The 21,219-nt window shown below is 33.1% G+C and overlaps 1 pseudogene; it reads left to right on the top strand.

The window, feature by feature from the left end:
- The first annotated feature begins 14,579 nt into the window (after positions 1-14,579).
- LOC107889357 (ABC transporter G family member 25-like) lies at positions 14,580-21,219 on the top strand (annotated as a pseudogene).

Here is a 21,219-nt window from a genome sequence, read left to right as displayed (position 1 = left end):
GAAAAACCTTTCAACCATTTCAACATCCAACCATATATTTGGTAAGAAAACCAAGCATTTTCTTGTAATTTTTATAGATTTATGATTATGAAAGCTTGATTTAGCTAGCCCATGTATCAATTTGTTCAATTTTTGAGTTTTTAGAAAGTTACCATTGTTGATAAATTAATAAATTAAGCTTGAAATTGATATACATTGAGCTTAGATTATGAAAATGACTAAATTGTAAAGTTAGTTAAACTTGTTTATTAAATTTCTAACAATATGGACCAAATTGAATTAATGTAAAAGTTGTTATGAAATTTTTCTAGAAATATAAATTATATGGTCCCTAATGAAAGTATGTGAAATCATATTTTAATTTAAATCTAAGAATCAAAAGTTATGCATATCTCGAGTTCAAGAACTAAATTGAATGAAATACAAATTTTGTGTGAAATCGAAGAAGAGATTTATTTAGGATCATGCATATCAAGATGTTGTGTGATAATGTATGATATTGATTTGGTATATAAAAGAATTTGTATAGACTAAGAATTAGACCAAAGTGGAGTGAATAGGGGAGAAGCAAAAATTGCAAATTAAGCCCTGAAACATTTGCTTGTTTTTGTTTTGAAATAGGTAAGTGTTGGAAAAATCCTGGTTTGAAAACAGTTCTTTTGCTTAGCGGAAAATTAAAATTTTGAAAACCGACCTGTTTGTGATATTTATAGCAATAAACCTTAATCGAATTTGTACATGTGTTTTCGACTTAACAGACGTTCGTTGTTCCTAGATTTATACAAAACGATCTTATCCTCTATTCTCATACCATGAATTGCTTTGGGCTCGAACCAATTAAATCGAAACACAAAACTAGAAAAAGCTTTCTCTTCTTTAAGGGTGAAAAAGAAAATTCTCTCTTTTTAATAGAAACATATAGAATTGTTATTCCAAAAAAATATATGTAATATTTGAGAATAAATTCTCTCTATTTTTTGGCAGAATAATTGTCTCTCAAAGTTGTGTTAATAGCTTTACCAGTGCCATCAATTTATAGAAAGAGAAAGTAGAACCCTAGTTGAGTTGTAGTGGTTTATTTCAATTAGAAAAAACAACATCCTACTTAGAATAGGACTAGGGTGGACGGTACACCCTAGTATTCCTACTAGGGTTGAAGCCCCCTCCTTGTCCATGAGGGGTTTTTGGGCCTCTCTCACATCAAATCCAATTACGAGTACTTTTTAGGCCTTTTTTACCCAGTACTCTGTAATATGATCCAACCCAATTCAGTTTTTCTACTTCTCAAAGTAAACTTTGATATTTATATATAAAACAATTTTCTCATCCCTATTTTACCCCCAGTAAAATTTTGACGATTTTATCCCTAGTAAAATTTCAAGAAAATATGTTTAATATTTTATAACTCAACATGTTCACTATGACCAAATGGTTATCTTTAAAATCTTTCTGCATACAAATGAATTGTGGTTTTCTTACATATGAATACCTTCGTTTTGATCTTAATACGATTATTATGTTTAGCTAACCGAAAAAGAGGAAGCTCAAATGATAAGGAAAAGCTAAGCAAGAGTAATCGGTATCAACTTTTAGGCATTTTCTAAACTCAAACCCTCTATGGTTGTTTTATATATATATATCAATACTGTTTTATTGTGTTGTGGTTGACTTCATGTTCTGCTAATAATGAGATGAATTATTGTGGGTTGTTTGTTGTACAGTTGTTGTATACAAAGTGATGATTTACAAATGCATGTTGATTGTACGTTTCAATTCATTGTTTTGATGAACTTTCACTAGTAAAATAATTATTGAATAAGTTATCATTGAAATAGTTTGATAGATGATAAGTCTGGTATGGTTTGTGTTGTGTTGTGTTGTGTTGTGTTATTAACAATATGTTCAATCAATTTCTTATTATATTTCCGCCATAAATATGAACGATGTGTGGAGTATGAAGGGATGTATTGGCGGATGAAAGATGAAGAAATGACATGTTGTGCACTCTGTGCCACATGATATTGTTTTTGCAGAGGTTCTGGCGGGCTGTATTAAGAATGCATACGCATGATATTTTGTTTTCCAGAGGCTCGATTGGATTGTACGATAGTATGTGCACATGTTTATGATAAACCCTACGTGGGTTCTTTCAAGTATGCAACTCTACGGAGTCTAAGGGTTAATGTCTCATATGTATAAGCAAGCCCATGACCATGGCATATGTAAGCTATGAAAGTCCGCCAAACTTGTTCTTTAAGTTTTACGTCAAAGTTATATGTGAGATTTCACTATGCAAAGTCCGTGACAAAAATCTGCATGTATGAGTCCTCCAAATTTATGAAGCTTCTTCTATGAATCCGAATGTATGTTAGTATTTGCCTATGGATTTGCACGCATGAGTTCGCCATATATGAGTTCGCATCCATGAATCTTCTATATGAACCTATATGTATGACAATCCGCTGGATTTATCTTCAATCTATGGCATTCTGCTGGTCTTATATTCATGTTTCAAGTTTAAGATATCAAAGAGACTATGCTTTATAAGAGTCAGCATGGACTATTATCCAAGCAAGAGACTGCATGGGCTTGTTCTTATGTTCAAACCACAAGAGTCTGTATGAACGAATTATATCAAGCCATAACTTGTAAGGATCTTCTCCATGTAAGAGTTTGCCAAGGACTATCTTTAAATCGAGAGTTTGCGGTGGCTATCCACCAAACAAGTTATTAATTAAGGTGGAGTTCCCAAGTAAGCACTCGTATGTTTGAATCTGCGATTATAATTTCACTCATAAATGTTCGTAAATAAGGTTTGTATGTATATGTTCGCCAAGCTTGAGTCCACGTTTGAACGAATTTAAGTGTAAATCTGCATGTAAAAAGAAATTATCCAAGTGTGAATCTCTATGCATGAGTCTTCTAGAATTAATCTGCTGTATGTTAATCTGCGATGATAAAAATTGCTAAGGTAATTTGCATATGTTCTACTGGAAAAAGAGGTAATATTTCATCTTGTAAGAAATCAGTACAAATGGGTAAGTAAAAATCAATCCATATTGTGGCCTATAGTACGATCGATATGAACGGAGGATTGTGTCAATGCAGAAAGCATACAAATTCTCAAGATGAGCCAAAATAAGTGAGGACAGGAGTACGCTAGGAGATCAAACCCATGAGGTTTTTTTTACTTATAATTCATAAACGATATATTATATTGGAAACTCACTAAGTTCATTTGAACTTACTTAGTTTTTGTTATGTTTTTCAGGTATAATGATTTACATAAGGAGCTGAAGAGAGATCAAGCCAGAATTCGTTCAAGCTTAGATAAACTAATGTTCTTAGCTGTAACTCACATATAGTGAGCCGACCTAGAGGTTGAACCTCAAGGTTAGAATTTTCTTTTTGTAACTAAATATGAATTCGAGTGTTTTATTTACAGTGAAGAGAAATTGATTAGAAATATTATAACTATTATTGTTAATTTTCCAATAGTCTGCTTGTTAAGAATTTTGATCTAGAAGTTGATTATTATATTTTCGATTAGTAGTTCAACTAACTAAGTTAAGTATGATCAATAAAAGCACATTTGACAATTTTAGTCACGATATTTTTTTTTTTTTCAGCTTTGATTTAAATTGTTTATAGTTTGTTTCGATGATGCTGTGACAATTTATATTCGAACCCGTCAATTGAATCGAGTATAGGGTGTTAAATGAAGTATTCCAAATTTCAACCTACACATAAAAAAAACAATACAACACCTTAAATATTTAAATATACTTAGTGGTGCTCAAAATAAATTCCAAATTATTATACCTTAATTTTATAATTAAGAAATTAAAATATAATACCCTCAAAATCACATTTAAACATTAATGCGTAAGTAAACTTATCATTTTTATTACCCATTAAAGATTATACATTACCATGATCCTTAATTAAGCAATAACAAGCTAAGTAATCAATTCTATTATTTCATTGACATGACCATTCATTTTATTTCTTATGCAAATTCTGTTGATATCAATACACATGTATAAATTCGTACTCAAATTTATCCCAATATTATTCATCTAACATAACATGCAATTTATCTTCTAATTTTCCATGCACATCACATTCTTTACAAATTATACTTGCATATCAATAATTCCTTTATTAATTCTCACACTTACTATTATTTCATTTATTGATTTAAACTCATTCATTTATATTTTCATTAACTTGTTTCTCACTTCCTATTAATACCTGATTCTAATATTAACCTTTTTATATCAATATACTAATTTGGAGTGAATTAGAATATACCCATTCTATCATTTCCTTTTATCAATTTCCAAGTCAACAATGGTAGGCCAGATGATCACATTGTGTGGAAGTCCCCAAAGTAGATTTAATTAGGTAATTAATTTGGGTTTATATTTTGAGTTTTTTTGGGTTGGATTTTATATCGATATTGGGTTTTGATTTTTTAAAAATTCACAACCTAACCTGATTAAGTTGATTTCCTAATGAAATTTTAATTTTCATCAACATTACAAAACTCTTAACCATACGATATTTTTAATAAATACTATATTTCGCTATTTTTTTAGAAATAGATTTGAATATAAATGAAGTAAGAAATTGGATGAAAAAATGGTGTTCGGTTGGTCATCGGTTTCGGTAATCCCGATCGTATTCATCGGTGCAGATTGTTTCATGCTAAACTGGAACATTCAACCCTGCATCACTGAAAATTCCAATTAATTCCGGTTACATAAACCGGAACATTGTACACCATCATGTACATGAATAATATTAAAAAATATAAAATTTTTAATTGTTCATTATTATGCTAAAGGCTTAATTAGAATGTTATTAAGGTAGTCAATACAACACTGGTAAACATACTATTTTTCTAGTAGAACTGATACATATCGATACTGATCTATTTTGGTGTACTATTTTAAATTTATCAGTATTTTATAAAAAAAGATTTAATATATATAATATATGTACAAATATTAAATAAATGAAACTAAATAAATTTTAAATATAAAATATTCATCAATTATATAAATATTAATAAACTCAAAAATAAAAATTTAACATTCAAATAAATCTAAAATTATTGATAAAAATGCATCATTAAACATGAAAATTTAAGGATTTAGCTCTTCTACTTTCTTTCTTTTTTTATAAAAGAAGTTGAAGGGTAAACGAATAATTTTTTTTTAGTAATAGGGTGAGTGAGTTTTTCTTTTAATTATATTTTAGTTTTTATATTTTTAATATGAAAATATGGTCAAATTTTTTTTTTAAAACTTTACATTCTAATGTAGTTTTTTTTAATCATGTTCCAATTAAGTTTTTAGCAATATAGTAAACGGATAAAAACTTTATATTTTGTCATATTATTCATGCATCGGATGCTGCACTATATTCCGACAGATATAAACGAAATTGATTGGAAGTAGTCGGTGCAAAAACCTAAATTTTTACAGCTGCGAAAATAGATATTAAATATTCTAATTTAACACTAAAACGATGTGCACTGACTAATACAACTAAAACCAATGAAAAATCCACCACCATAATTAAAAAAGGAATGTAAAAATTTTAAAAATAATAAATATTTATTTATGTATATCTTAAAGAACGGTATGGAAGTCAAGATTGAATTAATTTCCATGGTTGAAAAATATGGGTTTAAAAGCTAAAAAGTGGTCAAATGTCGATATAGTTAGAAGGTGATGATTAATTCCACTTATCTAATTGACCTCTTCAATCTTTTGAAGGGCTATCAAAAAATGACTATCAAACTTGAGAAATGCGATGCACATTAATTTCTGATAGTACAATGATAGTTCAGTACAGCGGGCCACCAACTCAAGACTAGTACCAGTAACCAGCAGCTGCTAACAATTTCTTTTTAACTCCTAACACTTCCAAACTTTGAAAACTTAATACAAATCTTAAATATAAATACAAATTAAAAAAAAAACTTTGATTATTGAATTGTAATAATAATATGGCAAGTTATGTTTCAGTTTATACGAGCTTATTAAACACTCGTTGCTTACTTAGTTTCTTTCTTTTGTTTTATAGATTATCGGGAGCTCGATCGGTTCACACTATCCAACAGTCAATTTGGTAGTTTTTGAGTATTTTGACTAAGATTTATGATGACATGTATAGGGTGATGATATGTAATGGTATATTGGTGAATGTGTTAATGGTATTTTGGCATATATAAGTTTTAAAAGCTACGTTGGTTTGGTACATTTTGATGCCTTACCAAGCTATGTCATTTTGGTTACTTTAATGTGCTTGTTAATAAGGTTCTTTTGGTATGTGTTGATGGCTTGCATTTGGTCATATATGGTAGTTAGTTGAACTTGCTTTTTATGTTTGGATTATGGCAATGTTGGCATGTTTAGGTAATTGATGTTTTGATGCATTTGTGGTGCCTTTGAATGACATATTGGTTATGTGATTTAGGATGTTTGAAATAATATATTTATGTGTATTTGAATGATGCTTAAGTCCCTTGTAGGTGTGCACAGGTATGGTGAGTTATGCATGAAATGGCTTATTTTTAGGTAAAATTTTGGGTTCACACAGCCTGAAACACGAGCTATCACACAGCCATGTATCATTTGTGAGTTTATTAGTGTTCAAGTTAGTGAGTTACATTACTTAGCACACAGGCGTGTGTGAAAAGTCAGAGAGTTACACGGCCTAGCACATGGCCTGGCATACGGGCGTATGGGGCATCTCAGTGAGTTATACGAGTGAGGACACGGGTTGGGACACAGTCGTGTGTCCCTTGTTCGAAAGTTACACGACCTGGGGTGATGTCACACGGCCGTGTGACCCTTGTTTCCAATTTATGCAACTTTTTCCTAAACTTTTTGTTTTGTTTCAAATTAGTCCTGAATTGCCTCAAAGTTATTTTTAAGGCCTCGAGGACTCGATTTAGGGATGAAATGCATGTGATTGAATGAAATATGATATGTTTAATTTACTTAAATATTATGATGTTAAATGTTTCCGATTGTACAGTAATGCTCCATAACCTTAATCCGACGATGGAGACAGGTTAGGGGTGTTACATTTGCCCTGGTCCTTCTTCTAGCCATAGAACCAGTTGCAACTAAGGTTATCTTTACCTTAGGTTCAATTGTATGAATTCCTCCAAGGGCTTCCTCAAACTTTATAGGCTCAATGGATGAAGTGTAACATGCTAATTTGACTATATCATAATAGTTTGGCTTAGATGCTTTCTCTAGTCTTGACTCGTTCATCAAGATTACCAATGACATCATCTACTGAATTATTTTTCTTTATCCATGATGATGGCTAAGGTTGAATTAAACCATCCACGAGATAGATTTCATCGTCGCTAACTTTTACTGGCTATTCATCAATAGGTTCTTGAGACACAAATTTAGCTACAGCTAGAGGTGTAGTTGCAACAAGCTCAATATCTAGCGCATTTAATTCTAAGGGTTTTCAAGTGGTCGGTTTAGTTATTAATAGAACCGAATTACTAGAAATGTAAAAATCTTTAACCGTTAATCGAATCGAAATTTTTTTCAAATACATTAACCAAACCAAATATTTTGGTTAATTCGGTTGTCGGTTAACCGAATTAACCAAAAGTTATATGTTTTTGTCTTTTGGTTAAAATAAGTATAAAACATATAAAAAATACATTGTTAATGTTCACTTTCTTTTTTTTAATAGTTTAAAAAATATATTATTTATTATTTATTTCAATTAATATAAAATATATTATTTATTATTTATTTCGGTTACTTTGGTTAATTATCTAATTTCGAACCAAATTAATTCGATAATCGAAATTTCAAAAAATTATTAACCGATCTTCGACACTAAATTCAACCACCGATGGATTAATCAAATTAGATTTGTAATGGCCTAAATTCAAGGTTATCGGAACAATGGTTTCGTAACCATAGATCCGATTTAAAGAGAAATTTATTTCAATATTTTTGCTTGAAAATTTATATGATAGGAAAATCGTATGAAAATATTGATAGGAAAATTTTATCGATTTAGTGATTAGTTAGAAAAAGAAATTATTGAAGAAATTGGGTAAAATAAGGTATCGGGACCTCTATCTCGGAAAACCGAGTCGAAAATAATTTTATAAATATTTATGAAATGTTATTAATGTGGTATTAAAATTTCGTTAGGAAATTTTAATGTTTGGGTAGTCAATTAAATGAAAAGAACTAAATTGTAATAGGTGTAAAAGTTGCTAGAGTGATTAAATAGCTTAAGAGTCTAATGAGAAAGGATTTAAAAGGCAATTAGACCTAAAAGTTATTTGGGCTGGACGGCAAGGGAATGAAATCAGCAGAAAAATTGATAAATTAAGGGTAAAATTGGAATATTGCAAAATTAACTAAATAAAACTATGACTAAATAGGAAATATCTAGATTTCTCTTCATTTCTCTTCAATTCCAGCAGCTAAAAACGCCATAGGAGGGTTCTCTAAGCTGGTATTTCATAATTTTTGCACCAAGTGAGTTAATCCTTGCCTTTTTCTTGTAATTTTTGTGTTTCTAAGACTTTTACAACTAGGTTCTACTATTAAATTCATTAGTTTTTGATTTCATGGATGAAATTGAAAGTCACCATGGTTGAGTGCTGTAATTTTATGATGAAATAGAATGAAATTAAAGCTTTAATTTGTTTATGAGATGATTTTATTAGGCAATTTCAATGGAAATTGATTTTAGGACCTAATTGTGAAAATGTTTAGAATTAAAGTCTATTGCTGAAATTCTGATTCCTAAAGGTTGTAAAATAGTTTAAGGTGATAGAATAAAATGTTAATTGAGAAAAATCAGCTCAATTGAGAGGCTAATTGAGTAGGGACGAAATTATCATTTATTAAAAGTTTAGGGGAAAAATGGTAATAAACAGCTTGCACTAAAACAGTTTGGACAGCAGCAGTAGACTAACTTTGAAAAATCACCAAATATTGTAGGAATCGAATTATAAGATGAACAAAATATGAAATTAAAGCTTATTGAGTCTAGTTTCTCATAGAATAAATATTGTAAGAAATGGATTTGTAAATTTTGAGATATAATGAATTTTGTGAGACAAGGTCAGAATGAATTCAGGTTCCCCTGTTCTGATTTTGAAAACTTATAAAAAATTGAATAAAAATAATTAGGGACTTAAATTTATATGTATAGAATTATGAATGAGTCTATTTTTAATAGAAACAAACGAGAACATCATTTGAATTCTGTATAAAGAGATAATTTATTTTTAGTGAAGAATGGTCAGAACTGTTAGACAACAGAACAGGGGTGACTTTGAAGAATAAAATGTACTTATTGGCTAAACAAAAAATTCTGAAAATTTTATGGTAAAAATATATATGAGTCTAGTTTCAGGAAAAATTAACGTATCTTAATTTGGAGTTCCGTAGCTCAAGTTATAAATAATTTAGTGACTATGACTCAAGTAGACAGCTTTGAATGAACTATAAATAATAGTTGAATTATAGAGAATGTTGCATATGAACATGAAATGTATTAAGTTGATAATTAAATCTATTTATTTAGATCCAGAAGATTCAAATACGAAGCTAGATCGAGGAAAGAAAAAAGTTCGGGATTAGTATATTTTTACTGTTTACAAACAAGTATCAAGGTAAGTTCATGTAACTTGAATTATATTCTTAAATGCTTGAGATTGTATGTTATTGATGTGAATATGATTTGAGTGTTCATTGTATGAAAATTAATGAAACATTGATATATTTGATAAAATGGGAAGAAATCCCGGTTGAATGAAAGGAAAATTCGATGGATCTCTGAAAAGGAATTGACGGTAAAAAGGATCTAGCCCGGACGGGTGATCCTATCCTGATATAGCCCTCCCGAAGAATATGTGTAAAATGGATTTAGCCCGAACGGGTAATCCGAATTAGGGTCTGAATTTAGCCTGGACTGGTAATTCAGATCCAAGCTCATTAGAGTAATTGTCGTTGCAGGGGATTTAGCCTGGACTGGTAATCCCGACAATACTCTATGAGTTTATATTGCAGGGGATTTAGCCTGGACTGGTAATCCTGCTGCAAGGTTGAGGTTCGCGGGAGTGTGCTCTCTGAAATGGAAATGTGCGCACATGAATATGAATTGACAGACCCGGAATTGTACAATAAATGTGTACCTCTGAAAATCCATCGAAATTCCGATAAATTCAACGGGATAAGTATAAAAAAATAACAAGGAAATGGAAATTATGATATTAATGAGCTCATCAATCATGGTATATATTATTGGTACATGGAAATTATTGTACTAACTTGAATGTTGAGTTTGTGCATATTAGGGTAATAATGCATTGAATGGATATATGGAGTTTATTGTATTGTACTGAAAATATTAGGTAAGTATAATTCTTGTTATATGAGCTTACTAAGCACAAAGTGCTTACCCCGTTTCCTTTTTCCCTGTTTTGTAGTGTTAAGAGCTCGGAGGTCGGATTTGGTCGGAGACACATCACACTGTCAACCTCAGGATTTCGGTATATAAAGAAACTTTATTTTGGAAATCAATGGCATGTATAAGCTAACAAAGTAAATGTTAACGTGAAATGAATGTAAAGTTAGCCATTAGTATGGTTAACAAACCTGGTTATAGATATGTGATGACGTTATCTTATATAAATGCATGAATCTATCATGAAAATATGTTGAATTGATTTGGTTGATGTGGATTGGTCTCGATTTAATATTACAGGGAAGGTTAGATATTTATAAAAGGGCTATATTAAATATAAAAAAAAATTAATTCGTAAACTCCGGTAATGCCTCGTACCCTATTCCGGCAATGAATACGGGTAGGGGTATTACAAGATCGGTTCGGTCGGTTAATTCAGTTTTAACCGAACTATGAACACCCCTATTTAATTAATCATTATCATCTTCTATAGGTCTAGTGGATGGTTGATATGCTCGAACACAGTCACTTAAAACACAACAAATACAATCAACAAAATTAACAATGTAGGCACGATATTACCACAAGAATGATTGTAATCCCCTCAATCCGATCCGATTCACCAGATCTAAATCTAGGGTGTTACTACATAAATACAGACATAAATTTAAACTATTATTACAAACCACAAATAATTACAGATTCGAGTTGTAACACCCTCAACCCGATCCGATCAATCGAATCTAGATCTTGGGTATTACCACACAAATACAGACACAAGCTTAATTTACTTATAAATTTAGAAATAATGACAATTTACTTAACGAAAAAATCCCAAACTAAAATGCATAAGTAAATACAATGAGTAAATACAACTACAATGATGTTTAATTTGGAATCCTAATCTATTACAAGCACCTCAAGTTATAGGGTTCTCAATGACAACTCAAATTTTGAATACGCCTCCTTAGGCGTAGCCCTGACATCATCCCTCCTGGTGCAGACTCAAATCAATTCGCTTGTAACAAAATACACACTCATATAAGTTTGTAAGAACTTAGTGAGGAAAACATCATTTACATGTGTCATTTCTGCACATCTCAACCGGTTACTTATTTGGATGATCATATCGTTCTGAACCTTCATCTTAGTCACTAGCGAATACTTTCTCAATTTCTATTCTCATTTACAAGTCAGATACTATATCTTGCTCAAAGCTCATCTCTTACTTATCAACATCTTCAATATGTCACTTACCTCTTTCAAGTTGATCTTTCATAATTTTTTACCCGTTTCCTTTATAAAGATCTATACGATCGAATCACTGTGACTCTTGTATGCGTAACTTTAAGTTGTTGTTCCACAATCCATGTTTAATCACCTATACACAATAGGTACATTCCTTCTGATATACAGTTAGAAAAATCCTTATTCAAAATATGCTTCTTTTATGTCTACCCATCACTTCTTATATATCTCATCAATTTTTTATTTTGAACCACAATCTTATATAGCACTTTATTGTAGCCCATAGAGACATTATGCCTTACTAATATTTCTAATCACACTTACAAGCCATGTTTAACGCACTAAAGCAGTTTAATAAAGAATCCCCACAGGATCATTCCTTTAGTCACATCATTATGATCCTTACTAGGATACATCACAAACACCTTACTTTTGAATTTCGCCATAAAGGCTATCACGTCAGAATTCACCACACAGGCTATTGATTCATTGTTCGCCACAAGGACGATTCTTAAAAGTGCGCCACGAAAGTGTTCCTTAAGGAGTTTGCTACAAGGGCATTCCTTTCATTTTTCGCCACAAAGGTTTCATTGCAGGGTTCGCCATAGAGGTTATCCTTTCATGGTTCACCACAAAGGCGTTCCTTTCATATTGCGCCATATAAGCTATCATTGCAGGGTTTCCTACAGAGGCTACCCCTTTATGATACGTCGCAAAAGATTTCCTTTCCTAACGTGTTTACGATATAGATTTGCCTAAACTCACATTATGTGAGGTTTGTCCATCATTGTCTTAGGACACACAAAGAACCCCATGTATTTACTGTCTTTTAGTTCCTTTTAGAAGGTGCAGTGACCATGGGTTTTTCCTTCAATATTCATATAAGAGGTCATATTTTTAGTCCTAACGAACCCCTTTAGACTCCACTGCAATGAACAGACACAGACCTTAGTGCACTGATGCAATTCACATTCATCTTTAACTCCACAGCTTACTCTTAACAGAGCATACTTATAACATATATTTAAGACACACATATATGATCAAACCTACTTCTCAGATTCCATACCATAATATGCATCATATCCTTAACATTTGTTCGTATAATTGTATGACCATCATATTTATACTTTTCTAATTTCGGTATCTACAGAGATATCTCATATACATGCAAGAGTCAATATAGGGACTCACCTAATTCTCACCTACGGTAGTTCAAAACTCCAAATCCAAACTTCCCCCACACAAATCAGCAATAGCTATTGCCACAGAACATGAAAATTTATAAAGATATATTCATATACCCTTCTTTTTCGTTATTTCTAATGTTAGAAACCCAAGTCTTATATCTTTATCTAACTGATCTGCTAGATCCAACAAGCAAAGTCATAAATCTTGCCTCGTCATGGAGTAATAACTAATGAAGATCCAAATCTACAATTCCAGCTTGTAAGAGAGAGTAATATTTTAAATTCTTTAAGATTTAAGTAACAATACTTATTAAGAAAGAAAGAAGAAAAACTCTCTTTTGTAACCTGAGTATCTATATAAATAACCTAACCCCTTATTGGAACCTGACACATGTCTTAAACTTCTAAGACTACCTTAATAAAAATAGTTTACAACTGTATATAAAAATTCAATATTTTATAATTCTGGTCCAACCCTTCATTCCATCCAAACTACCTCATTAGTACATAACTAACTTGATATCCCAATAAACTGGGTGTACAATACCTTTTGCGATAACCTAAGTTACCCACAAATCCTCATCATGCTTACCAATCTTTTTTTCCTTACAACTTACCACATTCAGAGAACAATCCTTGCATAATACCCTAGGGTCAACTATACGTTCGACCTATATGCCGAAAGCATCTATTGGGAGGATAGGACTTTGCCACTCAAACTATTTTCGGGTTACTTGCCTAACTCAAGACCCGCCAAAACTAGGTGTTACATAATTGATCACATAAACAAAAATGACATATACAAAGATATGTAGAGTAATTTAATTACAACAGTTATCATTTAATATCATTACTTCCTACATCTACAGGCCTTACTCAAAGAGTCAATATACTATACTTTAACAAGTACAAGTTGTGATTTAAGTCTTATTCACTCACCAAGTAACAACGTCACTGCTATACTCTACGCAGGATCACTCTCTTCTAAAACATTATAAACTAAGTGACTCAATTTAGTTTACTAACAATATATTACACTAAAAAAACCAATTCCTATTTGAACAAATAAAATGCTCACTTAATACATCCTCTAACCTATTACAAGTTATGCATACATATAAGTAATGTTACAGTCGATTACAGTAACTTTCCCACATAGGTATCAATTAGCTTCATTAATGGATGAGATTTCCTCGATATTAATCACTCGTCATGGTATGATCTTCCAAACAAAAAGATCTGAACACTTTGATTTCATCCTTATTTAGTTTTATTCATCATAAATTCACCGAAATCCAGACCATTATGGCTCATAAAATTTAGGTAAAAGATATTTCAATCCATATAAAACTAATGTTTGGGTATACATCATTGTAAATGGAACATAAAATTGAAACTAACACAAAAACTTACCCTTTTAATTAAAAAGAATATTATTAATTAATATGGTTAAATTAATTTTTCAAGGTAGACGTAATAATTGCATCTCTCCACTCAGTCGGTCAGTCATTAAATTAAATTTGAATAAAGTTTTGAGTCGAATTGCAGCAAATCCCTGCACATTCCAATGTATACTTTCATTGTCTCTCTCTTAGGTATGAAAGAGAAAACAGAAATTCGGGAGGGGAGCCGGGGGGAAGAAAAGGGTGGCGCTTAATATATACCGCACCTTCCATGAACAGCCTTCACAAGCTGACAACTGGCGCATCCTTCCGCCACGTTGCATTTTTGTCTGTGGGCATTTCCCTTTGACGTGGCACCCACTCTCCCTTTTCCCTAAATAAATACACCCCGCCCTCTCTGCCTCTCTCTCCCCAGATCCTCCCCACTTCTTTCCTTCCTTTTCTTTCTTCCACACACACTTTCCTCCCCCACAACTAAGAAAATTAAAAGGGAAAAGGGTAAATAATGCCGGGCTTTGGTGGTGTAGGACTTCAACTAGAAACTCCCAATAGGGACGGTCCAACTCGAGATTTGCGTGACCACCTCCCTTCTTTAATGTCTTCTTCTTATCCTATCACTCTCAAGGTAATTACTAAAAGGACCCCAATCTCATAAACAAATCCTCTGCAACTTCAGTCAACACTGGTTTCATTTTGACCTAAACCCTTGACCTAATTTCAATATTATTTTAAAATTTGCTTGTTCATGCAGTTCATCGACGTGTGTTACAAGGTGAAGATACAGCAAACCAACACTCGAGGTCGGAGCATTAAACGCATGCTCACCCATGGATCCACACCTTCTGATCAGATATCAACCATCCAAGAGAAAACTATCTTGAAAAATATCACGGGCGTGGTTTCACCAGGGGAAATCTTGGCCATCCTTGGCCCTTCAGGCAGCGGCAAATCTACACTCCTCAATGCCTTAGCTGGGAGGCACCAACAACAAAGCCGTGCCTTTTCTGGAACTATCCTTGCTAACAACAAAAAATCCACCAAACAAATAGCCAAACGCACCGGATTCGTCACCCAAGATGATGTTCTTTACCCTCACTTAACAGTTCGTGAAACACTCGTGTTTTGCTCCCTCTTAAGGTTGCCCAAAACATTGACCAAAAAGACAAGATTTCAGTGGCTGAAATGGTTTTATCCGAGTTGGGGCTATCCAAATGTGAAAATACAATTATCGGGAACAGTTTCATACGCGGGATTTCCGGTGGAGAGCGAAAAAGAGTGAGTATAGCTCATGAAATGCTTATAAACCCTAGTCTGTTGATTCTTGATGAACCAACGTCGGGTTTGGACTCGACAGCGGCTTTCCGGTTGGTTTCGACTTTGGGGTCGTTGGCCCAAAAGGGAAAAACCATAGTTACATCCATGCACCAACCTTCAAGCCGACTTTATCAGATGTTTGACTCGGTGTTGGTTTTGAGTGAAGGAAGGAGCATGTATTTTGGGAAGGGAAGTGAAGCCATGGCTTATTTTGAGTCGCTTGGATTCTCGCCGTCTTTTCCTATGAATCCTGCGGATTTCCTCCTTGATCTCGCTAACGGTACGTAAGCTTTAACTTGTGTTTTTGTTCATCTGAGCTGAGTTATCAACTCGGTACCAAAGTCTAGGTTCTCTGCTCTTGGTTTTTTCTTTGATGTTTACTACAGAAAAACAGACTTTTCTTTGGGGCTAATTATGAAAGGGGGCAGTGAGACATAGTTTTCAACTTGTTTTCATAATCCAATGAATTTCCCAAACGGAAGTTTGGTCAGTTGGTCCACTCTCCACAGTGATAAACCATAAACTTGTGTTTTCCTCTCATCATTAAGACAAGATCATGTGGCATGCATATGCTGCGTCATCCTCTCTGCCTTCGTTAATTAGTTCGCCATTCCTTTTTAATTTTCTTTTCTGCCTGCCATACGCATTCATCACAGTCATCAGACCCTTTTTTTAACCCTCCTACTCTCATTCCTTTTGGGCCATAGTATTTAAAAGAAAAGTACCATATACATGTGGCCTACGACGTTTTCATTAATTATTTCTGCCACACCATCTTATAGTTGTGGAATATGGTTTTTTTTTTCTCTCTAAAACAAGTGCTTAGAATTTCCCTATTTTCAAATGAAATTTGGCAAATAAGTGATGAATTTTCTATAGTGGTGTTGGTAGATAATGGCACTTGGCAAATGGCTATAGGTCGTGTATATAATATTAGTCTTTTAGTCATGCGAAAGTAAAATATGGAAAAAGGGTAAGGGTAGTTTAAGTTGTTTAGTCTTTTGTTTTTGCTTTACGTAACTATATCTATATATATAGTGTGGATAAAGTGGGATTGAGATACATTGATTTGAGAGGAAAAATATAATAATTTCCCTTTATAAGTACACGCGTCAGATATTCATGATCTAGAGACGACATTTTCACTCTCTTTTGTTCCCCTTTTCCTTCTTGTAGCAACTTGTCTTTTTGGTATTGCTTGTTCCCTTTTTAATATTGTATGTATGTTCTTTTCTTCTCTTCTTCTTCTTCTTTTTCCAATGCTGCCCCATCCCCCACCCCCAAGAAATCTGCCATATTTTTTTATCATAAAGCATCTTAAAGCCAACTCTCTGCGTCACTTTATACATCGCTTAAGACCCACAAAAATTCTGGGTCAACTTTGGTACCTACTGTGCAAGAAAGGTAAATGTTTATATATATTCCTTTTGGGAATAGGTGAATTAGTTAGGTTGACAGTAGTAGAATTGATTACAGCAAGAGTGGTGGGAGGGAGGGACCCCATGCCCCATTAGTCATATCCGTATGGGACCGTGTGATTATTTCACATAAGCCATCACATATCTATCTGGATTGGAAATGATTTAGCATAAAGCTATCTAGCTACTACTGACTGCTCGATGGGCAGTCGAGTTGACTTGTATGCAACTTGGAAGGACTTGGGTAGCCACATTTCCTCATATCTTTGAATCATATTACAGCCCTACCTTATCTTATCATAACACTTAAAGACCCATAATTATATTGTTAACCTCATTATTTGAGTTGGTGATATACATTGTAGCTCATAAAAAAATTATACATGTGCTATTCCCAAAAGAATATATGTATTGTTTGTGCCTAGGGCAGTGTCATAATAGTGATAGAGTACCAAGTATTTATTATTGGGGCAAAATTAGTACGAGTTAGATGGTGATGTTTTATCTAAGTTGTTTCTTGATAAATAAAAAATATTTATTTAGTATAAGTACTGAATTTTTAAAATAAAACTATTTGTTATATTAATAAATTTGAAGTTTTGTCATATAATTATATTGTTTGATAATAGATTTTTTAAAATTATTTATTTCATAATTTTCACCTTATTAATATAATATTTAAATACAATAATTTCAATTCTTTAACAAAAGTAAAGATATAATTTACTTTAAATGAAATTTTTGTAACACAAAATCACCTTAAGATGTAATAAGTAGTTATCTATTTAATTATCCTATTTAAAATTTTTTGTTGAAAAATTAATTTGATTAGTTGAACTTCTTTGAATGATTTATAAAAAAATACAATAAGTCTTAGATAGTAAGATACATTACATTATTAGGAAGGGAGAGAAATAGCTTAGGTTTGAAAGGGCAACTACGAACCCTCTTCATGGATTGTAAAACGAGTATGAAAAATATGTTATTAATATATAAAATTATTTATTTATTTAAATTAAAAGTTGAATTTTTTTTCTCAATGCAATGAAAGTTTTCAAAGCTTTATGGAACACACCCTACGTTGTATTAATTGGAGGTATTATTGTCCACTTACTTGGATTGGAGTGCAGCTTTGATCCTTTAATATATTAATCAATATGGCAAGTTGGTGGATGACTTGAAAAACAAAGGAGAAAGCAAAAGTAGGGGTATATGAATAACTGCAAAAAGCTTGGCTTAGATTATTAACATTTGTTTCATTTAGTAATTGGTCAAATTTAATGGCATGTCGTAGGAAAAGGCAGGCCAGCAACCAGCTATGCCCTAAAACGTGTTATCCTAAGAAAGTTAGATTGGTGGTCATGTGAATCATCTAATTGGAGAGGTTAACTCCACAGCTTGGAAAAGAAATATTGAAAATGCTTGTTAAGTTGAAGTTTTGGAGTTTGGACCATAGATAGCTATAGTGCATAATTATATTATTATTGTTGTTGTTTTTATTCTTTTTCCGCATCAAATATAGAAAACCAAATGAATGGTGGGGTACGTCACTAGTCCACAAAGTCTACTCACAAATAATGTAGATGAAGTGCGTTTCCATGGTTAGAGCCAGGAACTTATTAAATTTAATTTAATTTCCCTTTTGCTTTTTATATTATCGATAATAATTATACATTTTCTTGGACACTATGATTGTAAGGTAGATGAGTGATGACGGCATTGATAGCGTTACAAACCATCTTATTATGTATATAAGCATAAAGAGAGAGCACTTGGAAGGTGGTGGTGCATCGATTACTCCTGCCTCATAGCTGCTGTCAATAGATTCTTATTTAATTCTCTCGACGGAATAAACATAGTCAGTTACCCCAGACATTGGATCCTCGTATCCCATCTCTATTCTAATGCAATTAATTTATATCTTCAAAGGATTTGACATTAGTAGTCGTTTTTATCTACATGTTAATCAGTGTCAAAGTAAGCAGTGAATATGTTGGACGGTGAATATTTCCCCGGATCCACATAGGTTCAATCAGTCCTCTCATGTCCTTCCTACTTGCTAGGTGATTTCTGGCTAATAAGCCAAGCTTCACACTCGTCCAAATATGACTTTGGTTCTTATTATTAACCTCCACTGTTTCTAATGTAGTTTATTTCCTTGACCTTGAGGCTTTATTCCCTTCACAGCCATCTTACATAACACCCCCCCCCCAAAAAAAAAAGAGTGGTAAAGGTGGGGAATTTAGATTTGAAAACATAAAGGAAATGGGAAACTTTTGCAGTAAGTGGTGACCCAACAAACGTAGTGGCCAGGGCAGGCACCAACCTGAGTGGAGTACCACCTTTACCACCAACACTGGACAGCTTTAAATCTTTCTTGCCTTTGCCTTTGCCTATGTTACTCATTTCTTGCTACTACATGTCACTAACTCCTACATCAATTACTAATTTATAACCGTTAAAATCATTTCATAATGGGAGGTGCGTTCCTACTAATTCCTTAATTTGGTTTTATTACCCTTCTCTCAAGATTTCTTTTTTCCTTTTATGCATGTCTTTGTGCCTGTGGCTAATTTAATGGGGTCTATAATCATCGTCATCATTATGATGTTTATGTTGCATTAGTTTTCAAAGTTCGTTTGGCTGATCATCATGCATACACATTTAATCCTCTTTATTTTATTTTAACCAAACTTTGTCTCATATGCTTATTGTATAATGTTTATTTTTACCAAATGGTTTTCTTCTTCTAAGATAAGGTCCAAATAAGTACTTGATGACTAGTAGTGTCGGTGCACTGTATGGAAACAGAATTCCTAGCGAATATAGCCAAGATTTTAAGTGCTTCTTGTATAATGTAAATGAGTGCCTGCCTATATGTACTGAATACCAAAAACTTACAAAGGGATTTTTTCACTATCAATGTATCCCAAGGCAAGATGGTTTGTGTTTTTGGTTCATTAAAAAAAAAAAAAAGACTAGTGAAATGAATATTACTTATTGAGTATATCCTAAATTTCCTTGTATATGTTTCAGGTGTGTGTAAACTTGATGGTGTATGCGAAAGAGAGACACCAAACATAAAACAAAGCCTGATTGCTTCTTACAATACCCTGTTGGCTCCAAAAGTAAGAGATGCTTGTATGGAGATCACCACTGTTTCAGAAAGGGACTCGCATTTGATTGGGAGCCATTCTTGCAAACAACACACGAGTAGCTGCAGCGTTGACCTCTCTACTTGGTTCTATCAATTCAGGATTCTACTTCAAAGAGGGCTTAAAGAAAGAAAGTATGAATCTTTCAACACCCTCAGAGTCTTCCAAGTAATTACTGCTTCCATCTTGGCAGGTTTAATGTGGTGGCATTCGGATTATCGAGACATACAAGACCGCCTCGGTCTCCTCTTCTTCATTTCCATATTTTGGGGTGTCTTGCCATCGTTTAATGCAGTATTTGCCTTTCCCCAAGAACGTGCCATCTTTATGAAAGAGCGTGCTTCCGGTATGTACACTCTCTCTTCCTATTTTATGGCGCGGATTATTGGGGATCTCCCAATGGAGCTCATCCTTCCTACGGTTTTCCTTATCGTGACATACTGGATGGCTGGATTGAAACCTGATTTGGTGGCATTTCTTTTGACATTGGTGGTTCTTCTCGGCTACGTGCTCGTCTCTCAGGGGCTCGGCCTTGCATTTGGAGCAGTAATCATGGATGCCAAACAGGCTTCAACCATTGTTACTGTCACAATGCTAGCATTTGTTCTAACAGGAGGATACTACGTGCATAAGGTGCCAGCATGCATGGCATGGATCAAGTACGTCTCTACTACATATTACAGCTACAAGCTGTTTGTTAACGTCCAATACAGCCAAGGCAACAAAATTTCCTCGTTGTTGGGTTGCCTGCACCATGGAAGTAATAGAGTTAGCTGCAAGTTTATTGATCAAGACATCGCAGGGCAAATTAGCCCGAAACTGAGTGTGGGAATCTTGCTTCTAATGTTTGTAGGATATAGGTTGCTAGCTTACCTTGCATTGAGGCGCATCAAAGGTTGAGCCTTATGTATTATTAGTTTACACGTACTTGTAATTCATACATGCCCTTGTAATCGTAAATTTTCAAAAGGATGGCGAAGGAAAAAGAAAAGAGAGATTTATTCAGGAA

The sequence above is a fragment of the Gossypium hirsutum genome, chromosome A09 (genome assembly GCF_007990345.1).
Source record: "Gossypium hirsutum isolate 1008001.06 chromosome A09, Gossypium_hirsutum_v2.1, whole genome shotgun sequence".
NCBI lineage: Eukaryota > Viridiplantae > Streptophyta > Magnoliopsida > Malvales > Malvaceae > Gossypium > Gossypium hirsutum.
The sequence above is the reverse complement of the archived record's forward strand: the minus strand, read 5'-3'. Positions and strand labels throughout refer to the sequence as shown.